The 16,094-nt window shown below is 34.2% G+C and overlaps 1 protein-coding gene across 3 annotated transcripts in view; it reads left to right on the top strand.

Annotated features, from left to right (window-relative positions):
* The window catches only part of LOC132195135 (ras-responsive element-binding protein 1), a 65,703-nt gene that overhangs the window by 4,045 nt on the left and 45,564 nt on the right, over positions 1-16,094 (top strand). For 2 of the 3 annotated variants that reach the window (XM_059616924.1, XM_059616922.1), the window contains exon 1: positions 14,701-14,920. The exons of the other annotated variant lie outside the window; for it this stretch is intronic. The gene's annotated coding sequence lies outside the window, so the exon portion shown is untranslated. Of the gene's footprint in view, positions 1-14,700; positions 14,921-16,094 lie in introns of those variants that run through there. 3 annotated transcript variants of the gene reach the window in all.

The raw sequence follows: 16,094 nt of genomic DNA, 5'->3' as shown, positions 1-16,094 counted from the left end.
CAATTCTAATTTTAAACAGGGAGTTTCCAATATAATTCATTATTTAATTTTGATAATGTCAATTTTTTAAATTTATTTTAATTAATTAATTTAAAGTAATCTAAAAAATTAATTATCAACATTATTATTGTTATTAGCCATCTATTTTTAAATTAAATTTTAAACAACGCAAAAAATATAAAATTAAAACTTATGCTTTCCAAAAAAATGCTTTACTTTTGTTAATTAGGACCGTGAGAATTTGAATTCTGCTCATAGCTTGTAAAATTTATGAAATTCGCAATGAAAAAACCCGATAGTGACCTTCGGCCAATTTTCCACCAATTAGCAAAGTGAAAAACCCTTTGCTAAATTTTCTTGAGCCAAATAATTTGAACACCCCTGTATGCAAAATATTATGACCAAGCTGGTATGCAAAGCTGCAGGGACGAATTTTCCCACACTTGGCGAAGATGAGGCCAGCGCAGAGAAGCAGTTTGTTGAAGATGAAATGAGTTATGATGAGGGGTAGTTTTTAATCACTTCTGACCGGACGTTGGCGCGGCGAGAGCAAGAAAAAGCTGCCGCCGCGGCAGGAGAAAAGGGCAAAAAACGGGTGATATCGCCAAAACCTGCTCCGCGAGCATCTCGCCCCGCGCGCCGATGGATGGCCAGTTTTTATGAGTAATTCTTCGACTACGGAGCTGCAACCGTGACTCGCCCCTCACGCACCGCACCTATATAATTTATATCTGGTCCTGCAGTGGACGCTCAGCCAGTCATTAAATTGAAAACAGAGAAAAAATCATCCTGTTTAAGAAGCTCAAATCTTCTGTTAGCAGATTGATTTTGATTTATAACAACTAATTCAACTTAAAATTTCTAATTTCCCTTCAATCAAATAAAAATTTCATCATATATTTTAAGATTCTCACAACATAAAAATAAATATGAAAAAATATTTTAAACATTTGATTGGAACTCGAAAAATTTTATTGATTTGTCAATAGAAAAATAAATAACTAAGAAATTTACTAATAAAATCACTGTAAATTTCATCAAGTATAATTATTTAATTTTTGATAAATTTTTTATTTAAAGTTTTGTAATTTATTCCATTAAATCATTTATTTAAAGATGTGTATGAATTTATAAAACGGCGAATTAAAAATGTATTTTATTGAAATTCAATCACCGGCGTTGAGGAATTTTTGCTGAACATTCTCTAACATTCTCATCCTCGCGCGACCGGCGCGAGAGAAACATTAAAAATTCTCGGCCGGACGAACGGACGGACTGTTGACTTGAGTCGGCCGCGGCCGGACGCCGAGAGGCGAAAATAGGAAGTATCACGAGACACGGTCGGGGGCCGCGCGGTCGATATTTCAGCGAGCAGAGAGAGTTTGTCTCAAATTCTGCCGCGCGCTGCTTTCAGAGGCTTCTTTTCCCATCGATGAATCTTGTGACTGCAAAAAAAACTAAAAACTCCTTCCTTCGTAAAATTTGCATCCGCTGCCCTTTCGCGAGCGAAAGAACGTTAAATTTACGCGTTTTTTTTTTTGTACTTTTTACAGACACGAAAATTAAGAGGTTGTAACGCTGCAGAAAACACTCTCTCGCGAGATACATCGCAGACAACTTCCTGCGTGACTGAAAAACGAACGGCTGCTGACGCGCGGGATGGCGCTCTTTTATTCTCATTTGCATTTAGCTTGCTTGGCCGCGAATTGTGCCGCATTGCGAAATCGCGCCGCCGCCTTAATGCTCCTTTGCCCAGCATTTACTTGGAATTTTTAATTTAAAATTATCTCTGATTAAGACAAAGAAAGCTTCTCTGAAATAATATCTCTTTTCGAATTATTATGCTTAAAAAACATGCTTCTTTTGGATAAAAATTATGCCTATTTTGATGAATATAAAAACAGGCAGACAGATATATAAATTTCTCAAATTCACAGAGGAATTTAAAATTGAGTTTGTTGGGTTTTAAAAATGATTTATTCAAAATGTAGGAGTTCCGCAGTGCGTAAAGAAGCCACAGAATCACTTTCCTAGGAACTGACTAGATTCAAGGTTTAGAAAAATGACTGAAAATTGTACAAATGTGTCAAATTCATACAAATTTAAATTCAAAAGCTAAGCGCCAAAGGATATCCAATTTAAAGCAGATAAAATTTAATTCCACATTTTGGCATTTTTACTATCAAAATTTCACTTTTTTATAGACCTTTAAATTTGACAGATTGAACAGCCAATTGAATATTTTCAATTATATTTTTTCTGAATTATAAGAAATTATTTGTTAATTTACAACTGAAGCTTGCCGAATGGATAGAATTTTTTATTAAAGCACTTAATTGATATTCATTGCGGCATCGACGCGATCAGGCCATAAAAACAAATATGGTCAGATGTTAGCAAAGGGTTTCATCCTTTTAAGGCAACGCACAATAGAAATAGATATACGAGAGATGGTCGAGCGCGAATTTGGCTCGAAAGCTATAACTCGAGACAGCAGGCGAGGCGAGGAGCAATTGTATCTTCTCCCACGGCGATGGACACCTGGCACCGGAAGTTTATAGGTTTTATATAGAAAGAGACACGTCATTAAAACAATATGTATATAATCGACACGCGGGACGGAAGTTTTGCCCCCGGACCCGAAAGTCCATAAGTCGTCTCAACCCTTTCCTTTTTGGAGAATAAAAAAAAAAATTTAAAAGCTGTTTTGTTGATTTCGATCGGGCATAGAGGATGCTCGCCGATTTTTCTTCTTCTTCTTCCGTGCCGCGGTAATTACATAACTTTTATCTGCAGATCTCGCTCTTTGTTCTCGAACCAGTTTGGAGAAGAATTTCTTCTTCTTCGACTTCCGTTTCCACTAAATCCTCGAAAATTGCTCGCGCTGCGCAGGAAGGAGATGCAGCGCCGGTTGCAGACCTGTGGTTTTCTCGCCACCGAGTCTGCACGAAAGCCGAATTAATGAGTGATACACGTTATTGTGTTTCTCTAACTCGGCAAGGCCACCCGATCTCTTACCCGGTTTTAATTTTAATTCGAGGGCCCCCGCCAACGAAGCGCAGTAAGAGCAGAGAGAGAGATGAGGGAGCAGGACAGGTGCTCCTTGCAGAGTGGGTGTTCGACGAGCGTGACGAAAAAGCACAACAATTCTGAACTTAACGTATTTACAATGCTGAACCAACATCCAAGTAAAATTTTAGTTTTAAATAAAAATAACAATAGATAAATTTTAAATAAATTATATTAAAGTTTTCAGCTTTTTGTAATTTTACTATATATTTTATTTTAATTTATTTTAAATAACTATTTTTAAATAAATAATTATTATTTTAATTCATTTAATTTCTAAAATGATAAATTTCTTTCGATTCTCTGATTGGTTATTTTGTGTAAATAGGATTTAAAATGATATTTAACGCCTTGGTTCTAATTTTGTTTAATTAATGCTACAAAAGTAAAGTTTAAGTATTGTCTGCAAAATCGACTGATGAGTGATAATTCTTAGAAGGAAATTTGAATTTATAAATTTATTACATCTTATTAGATATGAATATGATCAGTACTCTTAATTCTTCTTTATTACTCCAATTTAATCTCCAAACCAGACAATTAAAGTGTATGGAGATTTTGGAGGATAATGTGTGAAAGATTGTGTTCTTTTATTTTTGCACTACTCGTTATCGAGTGTGAGGTGAATCAATTCCTAAGGGAAATTTATACTGTTATATAAAGAAAAACCTTTAATAGAAAAAGACAAATCAACTATCGATTTTCTTTTTCATTTATCATATTATTTCTTTATTATAATTTTCCAGTTGTTATACTCATAATTTCATCAATATAATTGAATTAAATAGCATAAAATTATTAAAATAGTTGGCCGCTTCGGACAGTAAAATTTAATTTAGCTGGTTTGCAATTTAATGTAATAACTTTTTCTTTCTGGAACTTCTGAAATGTTTCAAACAAAAAATTTTCGTGGGAATCAATCTGGAGCTATTTTTTCTTGTAAATTTTGATTTCTTCTCTTACTCTGAAGAAGGCAATTGAGTCTAGAAAAGAGTTATTTTATATCGCCCACTAAAATTCAGGAGCTAAAGCCACAAAGAGAGCTTCTCACTTTGAATTTTATTCTCAGCACTCTCTCCCCATGTGGAAAAGAGGCTGATAAGAGGCCGTTTTCAAATGTGCATATTCACTGTTTGATGTCCAGCAGCAGCCCCATTATCATGTGGGATATTTCCTGTGTGCGCGCCTCCCGACTGATGACTTTTAAATATTATAATTATCAGTGCCGTGTGCTTATTTTTTTTTATCTGCGGCCGTGGAGGAAGTGCTGCTGCTTAATAGCACCCGCCGCCATAGCCAGAGAGAAAAAAAATATTATTGCACACGTAATGAGAGTGGTGGTGCAACTTTTTTTCTCTTCTCCAGCTCTCGGCATAAATATATATGAAAAGGAGGAAAACTGCTGCGAGCAGAGAAAAGGCCTCTCTCGGCCCACTTTTTCTCTCTCTTTCTGCGCCGTCGTCTGTGCTGCTGAGCATTATGGTTTCCTTGACCACTTTTCCGAGCTGATAAAACGTCCGTCCACCTCCTCGCTTCTCGCGATAAATTGTGTATGCAAGAGTGCAATGCCGTGGAAAAACGTGATTCATTCTCCGGTGCGGGTCGCAAACAATTCGTGAAACGTCACGGCCTCTTACGTGTTTGCAGCTTCTGCGAAAGAAAAAATAATCTGAGATATGATTATCGGGTCTCTGAAAATAAAGCAAAACCAGTATATAAAATTGATTTAGAGAGACTTGAATTCCTAGTTAATAATGACTATGTCAATTTAAATACTTTGATCGATAATGACAATGTTGAAGCCTTTTATCTACACATTCTGGACATTGTTCAAAAATCAAAACAGGTCCCTCGCAAAAATAATAGAATAAGTAAACCATGGTTTGATTGCGAATGCTTTCTGAAAAGAAGGGACCTTGTTCATATCTATCACTCACTCCTAATGTCAAATTTCAGAAATGAATTCCTACTGAAAAGACTGCTGGATGTTAAGAAAGATTACAAAATTCTGCTAAAAAGTAAAAAACTCACATTTAATAAGAAACAAGAAGAAAAAATAATATTTGAGGCAGAACAAGAAGCTTACCGCTTCCTAAAACAGCCAGTCGAAATAATTGATAAAATACAAAACCCCATTGACCTCGAAGACTGGATTAAACACATGACAAAAATACTCAACTGTGAAAACTTTCAAGGAGATGATAGTTTAAACCTAAAATCGCTCTTAAACCATTATGATGAAGAAATTTCCTGCGAACCAATTTTCGACGCGGAAATTCTCTGGGCAGTGAAAAATCTGAAAAACAAAAAGGCTCCTGGCCCAGACCTCATTACAAATGAAAATATTAAATCCCTTGTTCAATTCATGCTTCCACTTTTCAACAAATTTTTCAATAAATGTCTGACCTTAGGAAAAATTCCGAAGCAATGGAAATATTCCACAATGAAACTTTTGTACAAAAATAAAGGAAGTGTTAATGACTGTAACTCATATAGAGGAATTTGCCTCAGCAACACATTATGTAAACTACTTGACAAAATTCTGAACAGGAGAATAATGGAAAAATTTAAAAACATAATACCCGAGGAGCAATACGGTTTCATGCCTGGCAAGTCAACTCTCGAGGCGGCACAGAAATTGCAATCAAAAATTATCGAAACCGTTAATGAAAAAGGCACAAAGATGTATGCTATTTTTATTGATCTCACAAAAGCATTTGACTTGTCAAATAGAAAAATACTGCTGCAAAAAATTATAAATCAAAAGAAATTGTCCAAAACGGAATTGAGTTTACTGGCCGAATTTTTAGACTTAGATTTTATTAGTATTAATGATGGAATATCTCAATCTGAGCCTTTTGTTGAGTCAAATGGATTCAAGCAAGGAATGAATTCGAGTCCCCTCCTCTTTAACATATATATCTATGATATTGTGAAAATATTTCAAACAATCGAAGGAGTAGACTTTTATTTCTATGCAGATGACATGGTGTTTATTAGTAACGATGTTAAGAAAATTGAAGCAGTCATGAACAAATTTGTAGAATATGCTAAAGAAAACTATTTGAAACCTAACTATTCAAAAACAAAAATGATGAAATTCACAACAGGAGGAAAGGGGAAATATGCAAAGGACGATAAAATAGTGATTGACGGCCATGAAATAGAATATGTAAAAAACTTCCCATACTTAGGAATTTACTTCCAAAGATCAGGTAGAGATTTCACTGAACATATTGCACGGAGAAAGGAAAATGCGCTAACTGCGATGAATATGTATGGAGATTTGAGAAAATTGTCTATTGATTGTGCGAAAAAATTGTTTAATTTGAAATTTGCCCCGATGGCCTCTTACGGTATTGAAATTATTTGGCAACATCTCAGTGAAAAAGATTTTGAAGAACTAGAAAAAGTGAAATCTCGATATTTTAAGATAGTAATGGGAGTTTCAAAATACAACAAAAACACCTATGTGTACAAATTAGTCGATGAGAAATTGTTTGTTACCGATTTGAAAGAAAAATACGATCTCCCGGAGACGGGTAATTATGTCAAGTTCCTTGAGAGCTATAATTCTGAACATGAAAATAGGTTTAATGTGAAATTCAATGACACGCCGGCAATGAGAAATGATGTATGGAAACAACCCTTGTTTGATAAAAGACATGTGTTTTGTCGCTTTGCCATGCACGGCTTTCATAATCAAATCTGTAGCAATAGTTCCGAGCGCCAACAGTGTTTCGAGGAAAGTGATTCATGCGTGTGTTTGCTATGCGGTGAGAAATGCACCCAATATCATCTGGCTGAGTGCAACCACCGAGTGCTTAGCATTAATGACTATTCTAAAAATAAGTGAAAAACTTTGGAAACCCTGTCGCGCAAACTGATAAAATAAATTGTGAATCTTAATTTTAACCTTCTAAGATGTAAGTTGAAAGTTGTACTCAATTGAGTTTTCAATAAAGACCATATATGATTATCGGGTCGGAAATACTTATTTATTTTCAATAAAAAGCGAAGGTTGGATTCTATAAAAAAATACAAAACCTTCTGCAACTCCTTCGGCGAAAATTTTAATTTTCACAATCAATTAATTTCCAAAAATTACACAATTGGTCATGTAACTTTTGGTTTTTAAACATATTTTGCTTTTTAAAAAATTTAAAAATAAATAGTAAAAGTTGATAATAACAAAAATCAAGTCAATTAAAACGCTCAGTGCGGCGGATGGGGTCTTTTTGATCTTGGAAGTTATATCAAAATTTTGACTAGTGGTGCTGCCGTTTTTTCCAACAATTCCTTTAAAACAAAATCAACAATTCAATGCAAATAATGTGATGTATAAAAATTAGGACAAATAAACAACAAAAATATTAATAATGTAAAATGAATTAAATTAATTTAAAATTTTATTTGCATTTTTGACATTTATGAGCAGGTTTGATATCTTTGAGAGACGTTAATACCAACGATTCCCTCATTTTTTTTTCATTATGATTTTCCTTTCATAATAATTGTCAACTCACCATTTGTTTTTACAATCGGCAAAAAAAGCACGGCGGGAAGTGAAAGATAATAATGCGGCTGGTCGCTGTATCTCTTTCCTTTTATTTTTTTTATCCTTGGGTGCCGCGGCAGGGATTAACAACTCTCATTAATAATGTTTAGCACAAAGCAGAGGACCGGCTAAACAAAATAAATAAATGCATCATACCTGCCTTCATTTGAATAAACGCAGCCGACCGTGCGCGCTCTTATATTTCACGGCAGAGCGTTTTTATTATTTTATTAAAATGCATAAGACGGCGCGCATTCACAAAATAACTTATCGTCCTCTCTGAGAGTGAAAGAAAAAGTGGCAAACCCATTTCTTAAAATTAATTAGACGACCACTTTGTAATGACTCATTTCTGAAGTGCGATTGAGAAGATAAAATCATTCCTTAAATAATAATAATAGGACAAAATTGATTGCCGCAGTCAATTGTGCTTGGTTTTGATAAGACTTAAAAAACACTTTTTTTTATTTAATTTTGTCTAGTGTCATAATGGGGGTAATTATATAATTTAAAACAATATCTGATAACACCATAGTCGTAGTTGTATATACGCTTAGTAAAAACTTATAAAATGTTAAACGTTTTCATTAATGCATATAAAAGAATTTATTTTTAATAATATGTATGACTATTATTATATGTACAATTTATTGTATTTATGCAAATATTTTTTTATTAAATTAAATAATTGAATTTTTTTTTTAATAATTTTATTTTAATTTTTTTATGTATGTATGTATGTATTTTTTTCTATGTAATGACTATAGTAGTTTAAAAAAATTTAAAGTTACTCCTATAATATTTAATATTATTTAAACAACCGTCCCATAAATAACGCAAATTTTCTTAACTTAAACAATTACTCGTAGGCTGTCCACTCCTTTTTTAATTATGTTATGTGTTCAAGAATGTTATCAAATTGAAACGTCAGATCTGACATCTGATCTACGGAACTCTTAAAATTATTTGTAAAGACATAAATTTAATTAAATTTGTGGAAATTTTATATCTTTTATTATTTTTGCAAAAAATTGATATAAAATTTTATAAGAAATATGCTTATTTTTAAATCATTTTTGTCCAATGTCAAAATAGAAACATAATTTATAACACTATCTGATAACACCGCAGTCATATAGTTGTATATACGCTTATTGTTAGTAAAAACTTATAAAATATTAAACGTTTTTAATAGTGCATATAAAATAATTTATTTTCTTTAATTATATGTGTGACTATTATTATATGTACAATTTATTGTATTTATGCAAATATTTTTTTATTAAATTAAATAATTGAAATTTTTTTGAATAATTTTATTTTAATTTTTTTATGTATCATTAATGACTATAGTAGTGTTAAAAATTTAAAGTTACTCCTAATATTTAATATTATTTAAACAACCGTCCCATAAATAACGCAAATTTTACTTACTTAAACAATGACTCGTAGGCTGTCCACTTTCTTTTTAATTATGCGTTATGTGTTCAAGAATGCTATCAAATTGAAACATCACATCTGACATCTGATCTATGGAACTCTTAAAATTATTTGTAAAGACATAAATTTAATTAAATTTGTGGAAATATTATATGCGGTAAAGCATTATTTTTGCAAAAAAAAAGATATAAAATTTTATAATAAATAGGCAAAAAAAATTGTCACCTTTCAATTACATAAAATAAGCTGTAAAAGTTTCACAATTCAAAGAAAATTTCAAGTCGCTGCCTGATGCATGTGGCGCAAAAAACGCGCAAGGGGTAGATTTGCGTCGAGGGCCGGATCCTGTAGCGTCGCTCTTTACACCCTCGAAGATGCTGCCGCTGACCCCAGAGTAACTTACCCCTTAACGGCCGGACCTAGGGGATCATGTAGCAGAGCCGCATTGTCCCTTGACCAAGATAAACGACCGTGCACGGCTGAAAAAAAAACTCGCGAGGAAGAATTTAATCTATGCATCACCTGAGTGACCAGTTTTTTTGGGCCGGGGTGCGCTTTTGATGCGTCTCGTCGCATATAAAACTGTGATGAAAGGACACTCGTCGGAGCTGCTGGGGTGCGACCGGCGAGCTGCTTTTCATGCCGAGTTAGCCGTTTGAATCGGATGAAAAAATAGGGGGTCAGTGCAGATGACATTTTTGCACACAAATATTTTGTCAGAGAAATAATTTCCGCTGACTCAGGGTCATTTTATAAAGATTGTTTTGTTTTGCAAGGTTTTTGATTGTTTTAATTTTCTTAATTTCTTCTAATTATTAAAAATTTAGTGTTCAACTATTTCCTAATGTGAATTATTTTAAAATGAATTTTTAAATGCTATATCCCAATTTTGAACACAAAAATATAATATTTAAGAAAAATATGTAATATTATTAGCTCATTTTAGTTTTTCTCTAAGAATGTTATATAAAATTATTGTGTACAATATTTGATAAAAATATAAAATAAATTTAACAACATTATTAAATCAATTTGTAAAAATATAATAATAATTTAATTTATAAAACATTTATTTGTAGAAAATATATTACGTTTATTAACTTTTCAAAAGAATTTCAACATGGATTCAGAAAGTGAGCGAGAAAACCAAATGCTTGGAAAACGAATTAAAATGTCCAAATTTCAACTTTTAATTGGAAATTTTAATCATTTTTAAAACAGTTTAAAATTTCTGTTTTAAAATAATTAATAGTTCCACGTAAAACTAAAAAACTAAGACAAGCGGCAACACCCTGAACATGACTAGGAAAAAGTTGAAATGTGGACATTTTAATTCGTTTTCCAAGCATTGGTTTTCTCGCTCAGTTTCTGAATCCACGTTAAAATTCTTTTGAAAATTTAATACGGAAACGTCGGAAACTGAAATACACTTAACAACGCAAACACGACACAACTCTACACTGAAATTTACAAAAAAACACACTCACACTAATAAATTAACAACGTTTTATTATCGTTTAACTTTAATGTAACATTATTATTATGTTTGGTTCTTTGCATCATATATATTAATTTAACAAAATTCTCCTAGAATGATCCACCCTGCATGTCACCCACCGGCAACCCCCTCACGCAGTCCTAATTCATACTTAAGCACAAAATAAGAGGGTCCTCGAACAAAGAAGAAGAAAACGAAATTTCAAAAAGCTGTCGTTCATTAAATCAGCCGTTGGCGACCTTTGCCACTGCAATATTGATTCATTTGCTCGCTCCAAAATGCAGAAAAATGGATCGTCGGCGTTTTTTCTAGCCGCACTTGGGCCGCAAGACGAGGCAAGGGGTGAAAGACGAACGGTGTCGGTGCAGGTTTTTTCTGCTCCCCGGTCAGTGTCCAACGTCCACCCTAACCCGCTCTCGTCCAATCTAGTTTGCACGCTTCTTTAAAGTGGTCTGAACGGTGCAGTTAAGACGCGAATCTCGAGGGGAGCGATTTTATTACGAAATTATTAGCCGATGAAAAAAATGCATATACGCGTCTCTTCACGTTTTTTGAAAAGGGGTAAAACGAGTACCGGTCAGTGCGAGAAGCTTCTTCTCACGCACCCCGAAAGAGTGACCCCTGCGCCAGTGGTCACTCGGCCATCGCAGCACAGATAAATATTTCTCCGCCGAGCTGGACATCGGCCAAAAAAGTGGTCACTCCACATCTTAGCATGCACGGCTCGGATGCTCCGAACAGACCAAACTGCCGCAACGGAGCATTTTTTTTTCTCAACATTGAGCATCCTTTATAAAAGCCACTCTTTGTCCGAATTTCAGTTGGAACTTGAAATCTCAGAGCATGAAAGAGGAAACTTTATAAATTATCATGCGAGTTAAAAAAAAAAAAGAACGTTGTATGAATATCTCGAAAACTTTAAATAAACAGACATATGAATATTGGTATTCAATTCATTTTGAATATCAATTAAAACTTTGATTATTTATTCACCCATGCAGTACCAAACGGTTATATTCATGAATATAGTTGATAAACTGCAAAGTCTGGATTGTATCAAATTTAATATATATCTATATATCTATATCTCAAAATTGCTTTATAGTTCATGCAAAATTTGATTTTTATTATACAAATGTCTGATGATATAATTCAAAACTACAAAAGATCAGGTTTTCTCTAATTCTATTTTTTTACTGTGAAACCCTCCAATATTGTAAACAGATCTAAATTTAATCGATCAATTTTGTTGAAGAATTTCACGATCGAGGGTTGATTCATGGAGTTTTGAATTTAAAATCGGCTTTTTTGAGTCTTCTCTCGACCATCGCCGAGAAAGCTCACGAATTGTGGCTGCAGCCCGCAGCCGAAACATGTAGAGCAGGATTTTGTTTTTTCTGAAACAATAAACAACTCACAAAAACTCATTGAGGAAAAGCCGATTTTAAATTCAAATCACCATTAATCAATCAATTTATATTTAAATTTAAATTCAATAATAATTAATAGTATAATTTTGTGGTAGAATTTCACAATCATGTTGATTTGAATTTAAAGTCGACTTTTCCTCGAAGGGTTTTGTGAGTTCTTTATTGTTTAAGAAAAGCAATATACATAATTTCCTACTCCATGTAATGTTCGGCTGTGGGCTGCAGCCATAATTTAGAAGCTGTGAAATTATTTTGACAAGAATTATTGTAAAAACCAATTTTGTTCTTAATATTTTACTTTCAAATTAAAACCCGTCGAGGAATAGCCGACTTTAAATTCAAATTGCCAAAAAAAAAATTAATGTTGAGTTTCATTGGTAAATAAGACTAATTCTGTTAAAAAAATTTAAATATTTTTATATCTTTAATAAAATATGTAAAAATTAAAAATAACTACGAAGTCGGGCAATGAGAATAGAAGCAATTTTTGTTGCTTTTGCCTCACATTTTTTTCCTATAGTGGCTCTAGAATAGCTTTCACGCGTCACCGCACTTTTCCTAGCTTGTTTCCGAAAGTGATCAAACTAATACGTTCGCTGAGTGCAAAAGTCCACTACTTCCGATTTATCACGCGCAAGATCTGCGCGCAGAAATGTAGCACACAACAAAACTGCTGTGTATAGAGACAGAATTTCCCCCGAAGGAAGTGCCACGTATATGTTGATGGCGATTGAAAATGGCCAGTGAGTCCTCCGCGCTCACAAGTCAAAAGTATACATAGTTTCTCTCTCGAGTGCATGCCTGCGTTCGTCGCGACATCAAAAGAGACGCGCGCGAGCGGCGACAGATAAATAATAATAATAATCTATAGAGAGAAAGAGAGAAGACCCAACCTTAATTCCGGCTAATGAAATTCAAGGCACATAATGTTTGTGTATTGATTCGATCAGCAGCAGCACAAGCGTCTTTTATATTTAAGGAGAATCTCCTTTTGAGAAGCGGATGAGATCACGTTATTTTTTTTTATGACCCACGAGCTGAGTTGGTGTCGATGAAATGAGAAATGTGAAAAATTCTTGCATGGACGAGAGAGACACCTCGTGTGCATAAACTCTCAAATAATGTGATTATCTCTGGCAGAGAAAGAAAGAAATCCTTCGAATGTGGCGCGGATTTTATTCTCTGGCTGCAGAATAAGAGAAGCCAATGTAATAATGAGAAGATGAGGCCATCCGCATACATTAAAGAAGCCTCCCGAGTCACTTCGACGCGGCGGCCCAAGGCGCCGCCGTAAACATATTTTTATGCTGCATATGGACCATCACGAGCCACCTCGGTAATCAGACACCCCATCCATTGATCCACTTACCCCGGCCCACCTAATCACATTACACTTCATGCAAGTCTCGCTATTGGGAAAATCAAGTACACAGCAGAGCCGATCTCTGTCGAAGCAGAGAGAGCTCATGTTTATTTGCCGCCAGCTTATGCAACCCGCTGATCGTGTCCGTGACGAAAATTTCAATTGAATTAAAATTGAATCGCTTTCCTTGACGATTAAGTATTTGCAAGTGAATTGAAACCAATTCAAATGACGTGCTTAAAAATGAAAAGTTTATTTTAGCTGAAACATAGTAAAATATTTTTCAAAAGAAATTTTCGGATTTTTTCAGTTCAGTGTGTTGCCGTTTGTCTAAATTTTTGAGTTTTAAATTGGAAAAATAATGTTTTGGAAACAGAAATTCGAATCTGTTTTTGGAAAAGAATCAAAATTTCCAATTAAAAGTTGAAATTTGCATCTATTAATTCGTTTTCCAAGCATTGCTTTTCTCGCTCAGTTTCTGAAAATACATCAAAATTTCTTTTGAAAAATTAAAAATGGAAACTGGAATTCACTTAACAATGCAAACTCGACTTATGAAAATTACAAAAAATTCACACTCTCACTAACAAATTAACAATAATTAAAATATCACTACTGCTGAGGAGGAAAATTATAACAATGGGATTTTATTTAATATTATGAACTTTACAAATATTTCAATTGATAATTTTCTAAAATCTTATAGTTTAGTGGCGGAAATTCTTCAAATTTTTAATTCAGAACCCAGTTGTCTGATTTGGAGATGCTAAAGAGGTTTTAAAAATATATTAAATTAACTTTCACTTTAAAATCATAAGTAATGAAGTGTCTGAAGGGAGAATAACGCCTATTTCAGCAATTTTTAAAACATTTTTCTTCAGGTAATAAAAATAATTGTTAAAATATTTCACATTTTTTATATTTTCAGAAATCTAAATTTCTGGGAAAGGTTTGCATAAAATACAAATAAGTTATACATGAAAACCCAGTATAATTTTGTGACGCAAAAGACAGTTGATTTCCAGTATAAAATAAACAAGCAAAAATGTTTTCTTTTAAACTGTCCCAATTACAAATACATCGGCAAGCGCTGATTTTCAACAAACATTCGAGTCGTAAAACAAAAAGCGTCTCGATTCAAAACTTATGCCGCAATAATGTACAATTTTTCGAGAGAGCGCGCATTATTTTATTTATTACGAGGAGCAGCGGCGGTCGCTGGTAGAGCTGGCGCGGCGGAAAGAGGCGGCCTCCGCGGCTCCCCACCCCGCCGAGGCACCTTTCTCTGCCTGAGACTCTGGGGAGGAGACCCAAGAAGTTGGCTCTCGAGGTATCAGTCTGTGTTGCGGACACGAGCGAAAAACACAGACGGCCGCACGTTACCCCGCTGAACAACAAACGCACGCAGCAACCACCCTTGTCGTCGGACGAAATCGATTTCGGACAGCTGGACTTTGTGTTGTGCTCGGTGGTTGACAATCGCGGGCACTCGATCGTTGTTATGCCGGCAAGAGGTGCACTCAAGTGCCTGTGAGGAGTTTTGAGCCCAGGACTTTAATTTTGTAAGTACTTTTTAAAATTATATTAGTCCTTACAATAGTTTTAAAGTTTATTAATTTATTTTCTAATTAAATTGTTTTTAAATTTTGCATATTTTTATTTTATATAAATTTATATTAATTAAAGTTTTTAAAAATTAATAGTAAAATTTCCTAAAAAATAATGTGCGTATGAAACATTACTTAAATAGACACAATATTTTAAAAAAAAATTATTTTTCATGTTACAAATGTTGGCAAAAGCATAATAATGATCTGAGTGGAATTATGATTCAATTAATTCTACAGGGCAAAACGTGTTATTCAATTTTTAGCAGTTCTTAATTACACCATACAAAATTAATAAAAAATTATTATTTGAGGGCCATAAAAACCTAACCTCTGGTCCTGGCTAACTTAACCTAACAAATAACTAATTTAACAAATTAAAATTAGCCCACGTAGCTGTCAAAAAATTGCATGATTTGCAAAAGTTTTTGGCGTTTTTTAATTAAATTCTCAAAGCATGATTGAAATTAAAAACTGGGCGAAGGAAAATCGTTTATATAGATAAATATTGAAATTAGCAAATCATTCATAGGATGCGTATAAATTAACACATTATAATTCAACCAATTTCGATCCTGCCAACCCTGCGATCTGCAACGAAAGAGACCAGAAACTTGAACACATTTGGATGGTCCAAGGCCAAGTATCAGTCACGGTCCATCCATCCCCCGAAGGAAAAATGATAAACTCTCTTGTTTGTGCAACCTGCGTACTTGATTTATTGGCCGCTCAGCTTTTTGCGTGTGCGTTTTCTGAATGCGGCATTATATAATTTTTTATACAAAAACGTCGAGCGCGCCGAGCATATAATTGTGGTCCATGACATGTAAAAACATCTTGTTTGATATTCATTCAGCGCGGGCCCATTATGCATCCCCTTCTGGCCCTCATCTCTATTGATGCTGCTGGCGAGAAGGGATCAAAAAGGCCTTTCTTTCTTTCAGAAGGTCTCGCACACGAAATAATGCGATAATGCGCCCCGCTTCTAGAAGCGTTTTGACTTTCCCTTGGGCCGCCGCCGCTACACAAGGCCATGTAAACCACCCCAAAATGAGATGCTGCCGTTTTTCCGATCTTTTTTTTCGTCAAACGTTGTTTTGTGGCCAAGGTCGGAGGCTTCTGTGTTGAC

Source organism: Neocloeon triangulifer, unplaced genomic scaffold, assembly GCF_031216515.1.
Source record: "Neocloeon triangulifer isolate White Clay Creek 2 clone unplaced genomic scaffold, ASM3121651v1 ptg000009l, whole genome shotgun sequence".
Classification (NCBI taxonomy): Eukaryota; Metazoa; Arthropoda; class Insecta; order Ephemeroptera; family Baetidae; genus Neocloeon; species Neocloeon triangulifer.
The sequence above is the reverse complement of the archived record's forward strand: the minus strand, read 5'-3'. Positions and strand labels throughout refer to the sequence as shown.